This window comes from Mandrillus leucophaeus, unplaced genomic scaffold, assembly GCF_000951045.1.
Source record: "Mandrillus leucophaeus isolate KB7577 unplaced genomic scaffold, Mleu.le_1.0 Scaffold175, whole genome shotgun sequence".
Classification (NCBI taxonomy): Eukaryota; Metazoa; Chordata; class Mammalia; order Primates; family Cercopithecidae; genus Mandrillus; species Mandrillus leucophaeus.
The window spans coordinates 4,290,906-4,298,311 of NW_012101754.1; positions in this window are offsets into that span (position 1 = coordinate 4,290,906).

Sequence of the window (7,406 nt, forward strand, 5' to 3'; positions counted from 1 at the left end):
CTACAGCCCAAACTAGGAATCCTGGTTTTGAAAGATTTTTGTGGCTCTGCTTAATCCCTGGTCATTTGCTTTTCTTTATTTCACATTTTGCTCTGGCTTCCCCTTCTTAGCCCAATCATCCTTTATTTTTAGCCCATACTTCACCGACTGTGCCATCTGGAAATATTATTAGATGAGTAACAATTACATTTCTGCTGAAAGACTAAGGATTATCCGAAACATTATTTGATGATGTATCATCCTACAGGATGTAATACTAAAACTGTCACATACTATATCACACTAGCACCAACTATCATATCACACCTGCGTAGGCCTCTCCATCAAGTTCTGATTACTGTCAACAAGAGGTTAGCGATGGAGGGAGAGAGTAAAATTTGCAGAATAATGGCATCTGACACGTCTCTGCAGCTGGCAGAGACATGCAACAGATGAAAAGGTAGCACATAATATAACTTTCATTTCTCAGCAAAGGCGTATACTCTACTGTGGAACATTTCAACAACTGCTTATGACTTCTGTTAGATTTTCCTTTTTCTCCTAAAATGCAATTAAATACAGGAAGGCTGTTCTATATTCTGTATAAATATTTGTGACAATTCAAAATGAACCCTTCCTAACTATTCACAGTGGAGCGATGTTTTTCCTTCTTGGGCAAAATCGCCATTGCTTTTGCATCGTCTGAATTTCTATGTTCAAGGTTGAAACCTCTTTGCCAAAACATCTCATCTCAGTCTCCTAACCTCCTCTGTCTCATCTTTGCAATTTGAAAACGAGATAGTTCTGCTTAAGTGTGAGTTAAAGAAAGGAAAACAAAATCCTTTTGTATAAGCCCCCAAATTGGAAAAATCCTACTTGCTGGCTGCCTGCTAATTTCCGACTGTACTGCTCTTAATAAGCACAGAACCTCTCCTTGTACTTTGCACTTAAATCGCCTTCTGGGATTTAGTAGTAGAGTGGGATGGAGGAATGTAACTTCCTTTATTTATGGACTTTCATTTTCAGTCTTTCCCTAGTCCATAGAGAAGATGATGAATCAGAATGAATTGATGAAAAATATAAGACACTCTTATAACCCCATTTCCAGAGAATGTCTTATGACTATGTACATTTAATATTTACACAGATCTGTAATACAAGCTCTTCATATTTACCGTAACTTTCTGATTGTCCAACTATTGTTTGGAAGCATAGATCATGAATAGCGTTTTATCTTTATAATTATTCATAAAGGTAAAGAGTTTCTGCAAATGGGTTCCCTTTGGATTTGTAAATGTGAAACATTGTTTCCTTCCTAACTGACAGTTTTTTGGGAAGAAAAATTTGGAATATATCCAAATAATAATATATAAAATAGGATGCTGAATCCTATTTTAATCAAGGACTGTATCAAGGACTTTAAAGTATCAAGAATTTTATCAAGGATTTCAAAGCATCCCTGTTGTATAAGGGACTCATATGTGTTTATTCATATCCTATGTGTTAAACATTTGGCAGTGGGGCTTTTAATCAACAATTGAACCTATAAAATGACCTAAGATTTTGTTCTTTGCAACATTCAGTAGTCAGACAAGAATCTATAGATACTGAGTTTTAATTTTTAGCTCAGTCAAGTTTGATATGTTTTGAGATGCATAATAAAAGTGTAAAGAGTTTTACTAATTTCCATGCATGAAAAAGTGAAGATTTTGCTAAAGAATATTAAAGTTGCAGATTTCATATTTTGGCAGGCTTATACCTGCTGCAGTATTCCGTACTGGGTAGGTGTGCAATAAATGTTGGCAGGCTGCATTCATAAAGTAAGACAATCATTTCATTATTTTAAACATGGTTTATATCAAAGCCTTAAATGTACAATTTAATGTTAGGAAGCACTGGTTAAGATTCTAAATATGCTATTCATATATTGGTCTTTTTTTTTTTTTGCATATGATTTTATGCTCTTAAAAAGAAAAAAAAAAAAGCCAGACCTCTACCTCAAAGAAGGGCTTCAAACATTACTGGAAGCATTTATGACAAAAGCTTTGATCTCTCTGCATGTCCAGTAAATACAAAACATGACTATGTTTTAAGGATGTGCTTATATGCCCACATTATGACTTTAACAAATGTTTTAAACTACATTTTGAACATTATTGATTTGGTAAAGTTCCAAACACATTTCTTCTTAAGTTACCAACACTAACCCTATGAGCTTCAAAGTTTAATGATTTTGCATATTGCAGAGGGTTATGCATGCAAAAATTTGCCTGTGTTTCACAGACATATTGTGTTGTGTTTCAAATGATGAAAGTGCAAAGCAAATAGCTATAAAAATGAAGGCACAGACCCAACAACTTTGACATAAGCACTGTTATAGACTAGCTTTGCACATGAGGTCTGAAATTAGGTTAGAATACAATGGGAAATGCATTATAATATTTATACTACTTTAGTGATGCTAAAAACAATGTGAAAGTGTCTAGTTAAACACACAGCATATTTAAGCTATCATCTGAGAATTTAAGCTATCATCTGAGAAGCAACACCGGATAAGTGGAGCGTTTTGCAAAGTGAGCTCAAATCATCGGTGCCTCTAACTAAACCCAAGAGTGTATACAGTGAGCTTTGAGATCCCAGGTTGTAAAATTAAAAATATAAACGAAAAATTTTGTGAGCTTATTGAATCCTAACATCTCAAGTGTGATAGAGATATTTGAGTATAGCCTACAAGGTCCAGATGAGATGAATGTATCATTGGAGAGAAGGGATAAAGTTTGAATATATAAACACAGGAGAGATTTCGCTATATGCTAATGTATCTGCTATATAATTTTTGCCCTTCAGATAATTACCCTTTCAGAATTTTACAGCAAATCTTAATTCTTTGTGAACTTATCAATAAAATCTATACTTAAATCTTTGGTATTGTATCTTTAGGAAGTAATTCTCATGACTTTGATTGCAAAGTAATGTTTACTTAAAAATTAGATGTATCATTGCAGAATAACATTTGGTAAGTGAAGTTATTAAAACAAATTAAAATTTTAATGATCTCCGTAATTTCATTACACAAAGTTTTAAAATACGTATATCTTTGAAAATTGGAAGGTTCATAATCTGAAAGATAGGGAAAAAATTTTTTCAAAAAGTGATGCTAGGGAATTTTCACCAAATTAGATATATTTATAAAACAACTGTGAATAATTTCCATACGTATGTCCCTATAGTTTTTGTGTGTACTTCTTACATTGTCATAGGTGGATGAGAGCACCTTACCCGTCTATAGATGATAGATTCAGACACTCTGCTTGGGATGATTTGATAGCTCCCTTTCTAAAGAAGCTCATGTTAAGTAGGTTAAAGAACATGTTTAATAAACACTCTTTGATGAACTCAGATGCTGTTTTAGAGAAGCCTTCAGTTATTTCACTAATATTTAAGACAATGATTTTTTAGGACTATTTTAACCAAATGTTTAAAATGTTGAAGTCGTGTGCTTAGGAAAGGAGATATTTTGTGGAATTATTCATGTCAATCTTCTTTATCAAAGACTATTCCATTGACCTCAGGCAATACAGCATGTCTTGTGATTGTTTCCTGGTAAAAGCTATAATAGAACACTCAGCTCTCAACTCTCATTGACCTTACTTAAGGTCAATGACACATGAGTGAGGTGGTTAACTGAAGCCAAGAATTCAGAAAATGTCTTGCTAATTAAAAAGGTATTTTCTGAGTGAGAATTAGTGAGTGTACAACAGGATCAACATGTGGACAGTGGTGCCATTAGCTTTCTTTAGGAGCTAAAAAAGGGATATTTTGTTCTGTGCTTAGTTTCTCTATGAAGACATAGTAGAACCACTGTGTTTTGTTTCAATGTAAGATATGTCTTGTCTATGGATGTTTTTCTCTTTAGTGAGCTCATAAAATTTTGAGCAATAAATTTTGCTTTTGTGATCCGTTCCTTTGAACTATAGGAGATTTAGTACCACTCTTTTATTAGGGCAGCCCAACAGATTAACATAAGTTTTGGTACTGAAAGGTGGGGTGTGGCTATACTTAAAAATGTGAAAGTGGCTTCGGAACTAAGTGATGGGCAGAGGTTGGAAGTGTTTTAAGGCTCATGCTAGAGAAAGTCATGGTTGCCATAAATAAACAGTAGATAGAAGCGTGGATGTGCAGCACTGTTCACAATAGCAAAGACATGGAACCAGCCCAAATGCCCATCAATGATAGACTGGATAAAGAAAACGTGGCATATATACACCGTGGAATACTATGCAACCATAAAAAGGAATGAGATCATGTCCTTTGCAGGTACATGGAAGAAACTGGAAGCCATTATCCTCAGCAGACTAGCATAGGAACAGAAAACCAAACACCGCATGTTCTCACTCATAAGTAGGGACTGAATAATGAGAACACATGGACACAGGGAGGGGAACAACACACACGGGGGCCTTTTGGGGACTGAGGGAGGCAAGGAGAGGAAGAGTATCAGGACAAATGGCTGATGCATGCAGGGCTTAATACCTAGGCAGTGGGTTGGTAGGTGCAGCAAACAAGCATGGCACACATTTACCTGTATTAGAAACCTGCACGTTCTGCGCATGTATCCCACAACACAAAATAAAATAAATTAAAAAAATGGAATGTGAAACGTCATTTTCGTGAGGTCTTAGAAATGAGGAACAGGTTATAGGAAACAGGAGAAAAGGCAACTCTTGTTACAACGTGGCAAAGACCTTGGCTAAATTGTGTTCTGCTGTGTTGTGAAAGGTAGAACTTGCAAATGATAAAATTATATATTTAGCAGATGAGATTTCTAAGTAAGTTAATGGGGGTTTGTCTTAACTCCTCCTTACTGCTTATAGTAAAACGCAAAGGAGAGAGGTGACTTGAAGATGCAATTGTTAAGCATAAAGGAGCCAGAACTTGGACATTTGGAAAATCCTTAGGCAGCCATAGAGGAAAACATGGGCAGGTTTGTTCAGAAGACAGCACTAAGAGTGTAGCAAACAACTATCTGATGGTGAAACTCATGGCAGCCTGAGCAGACTAATACGGTTATAAACACATTTATGCACCTAATAATTTAACTTCCTATAATCTCTTGGAATCCATGCGCTTCCATTTTCTGAATTGTGATGTTATCGTTGCCTCTAGTATTTTTATTTTTGGAAATCTCCCTTAATCCTTCAATGGTGATTCGGATATCCCTAGTATGAAGATTGTTATTAATGACAAGGTATATATTAATCAACAAACTAATTATTCATTCATTGATTCCTCAAGTGTATGTTTCATCCTTTTATTGCCAGTCACTGAGATAAACATTTTGCCTTCAGTCCTCACAGCAACCCATCAAGGTATTCTGTAGTTGTGAGAAGACACGTAGCTATTCAGACATAAAAGACAAGGATCTGATTCATAATCATTGGAAAATGAAATTTTCTCCTCTTTCTACTTATGAAGACAGATGAAGGAAGAAGAAAAGTAAGTCTGACACTTCTATGTTTCAGCCAGTGCTTCTGTATGCTCTGTGTGAAACTGGTAGATTTTTATTAATACAAAGCCAGACCCGAGTGGAATGTCAAATTTTCTGCCTAATAAAATGCAGGGAATGCAGGTTCTTAGAAGGATCTAAAGGGAAATAACTTAGGAGAATGAAAATCTGGGAATATTTTATTTGAGAGGAGTTTGAGGAAGGACTCAAATATCACAGTAAGCAGGAGACTGGAACCTACAAAAAAATGTGACAAGTGAGGAATTATCGGAGTAAACGAAGGACTTGCAGTGGGAGAGATATATACTTTTCAATTTTGAGTTGTTTGTGTTGCTGTCATTTTAAACCCTTGAATCACTTCAAACATTGTATGGTTTATTGGGAGACCAAGGAATATCCTTTTGAGAGTTAATATAAAGCAGAAAATGAAGAAAAGAGTTGTCTGTCATCTTGACTCCGTGTGACATTTTCGTGAAGACAGGTGATATAGTTTATCAGAATCAGGGCATTGGAACCGGAAGTGACCGTTGTGGAAGCTTTGGGACTACAGCATGTTTGTTAGGGCTGATGTAACGAAGTGCCACAGAAAAGGGGATGCAAACAACAGGAATTCATTGTCTCAGGGTTTTGGAGGCTATAGAAGTCCAAGACCAAGATGCTGGCAGAGTGGGTTCCTTCCAAGGACTGAGAAAGATTGGTTCCAGGCCTCTTTTCCTGAATTGCAGATGGTTATCTTCTCCCTGTGTTTTCCATTAACCTCCCCTCTCTATGTGACTGTGTGCAAATATGCTCTTCTATGGGACACAAGTCCCATTGAATTAGTTAGGGGCCCAGCCATAATGACCTTGCTTTAACTTAATTATCTATTTGGAAAGTTCTGTTTTAAAATCAGGTTGCATCTTGAGGTACTGGGGATCAGGATTTCAGCATATAAACCGTGCAGGTACCCAACTCAGCTTATAATAGAGATTTACAAAAATCTTGGGATTGATTTTCCTATAGGAGATCAGAGAAAAATACTGATCCAATGTCTAGTCACAAAAGATAAAGTGGCTTCCACACATATCTTGTTGCACAATCATTTTTTTTAAAGATTTACAAAATGACATTTAGTGAAATTAATTATATATGGCCTAAGACTCCCAGCTTATAACCCAAGACTATACATAAACTAAGACTTAGCTTTGACACAAGATTAGGCAAAGTCTAATGCCTAACTTTGTCTAATCTTGCGGCAAAGCTAAGATTCAAATCCAGGTCTCTAATTTCAAAACTCTTGCACTGTCAAATCTATCATTCTGCCTCTAAGTCATACCCATAAAGAAACATCCAATGTATGCATTTTAATATGTTTAAAAATGCAACATTTACAACCATTATTAGAAGCTAATATATCCTCCAGTTACTTAAAGTTTTTGAATCAAGAACAAATTATAATAAGAAGCAGTATCATCCTGAATAATTTCTAGCAACAGTTTTGATCTCATAGAAAGTAAAGAGATTTTACAAAAAAGAAAGGGAGAACTCAGTGAGTAGATACATGCCTTTAATTTTTATTCATTGCTAAAAGTATGATAGCACTTTGAATGTATGGCTTAAGACACATTTTGAAAATTTCAAAGAAGCAATGTTCTTACTATGTTCATTTTCATCTTAGCACTGACATTTATTATTGAAAATGTTATAACAAAACTTAGTCATGATAATATGAAGTGAACTGGTACATTTCCAAATCACATTTATTCTCTAGTAGCATTGTAAAATTCTGTTAGTTCAATTACAAATAACAGAAGATCCTGTTTTAAGCCATGGATTAAAATTATAATCCATTAAGAGACAAATGTAAATAAATTAACATCAGGAACTTTATTTTCAGGGAATTTACTTCTTGAAAAACAGTTCTTATATTGGGTTACCTGAA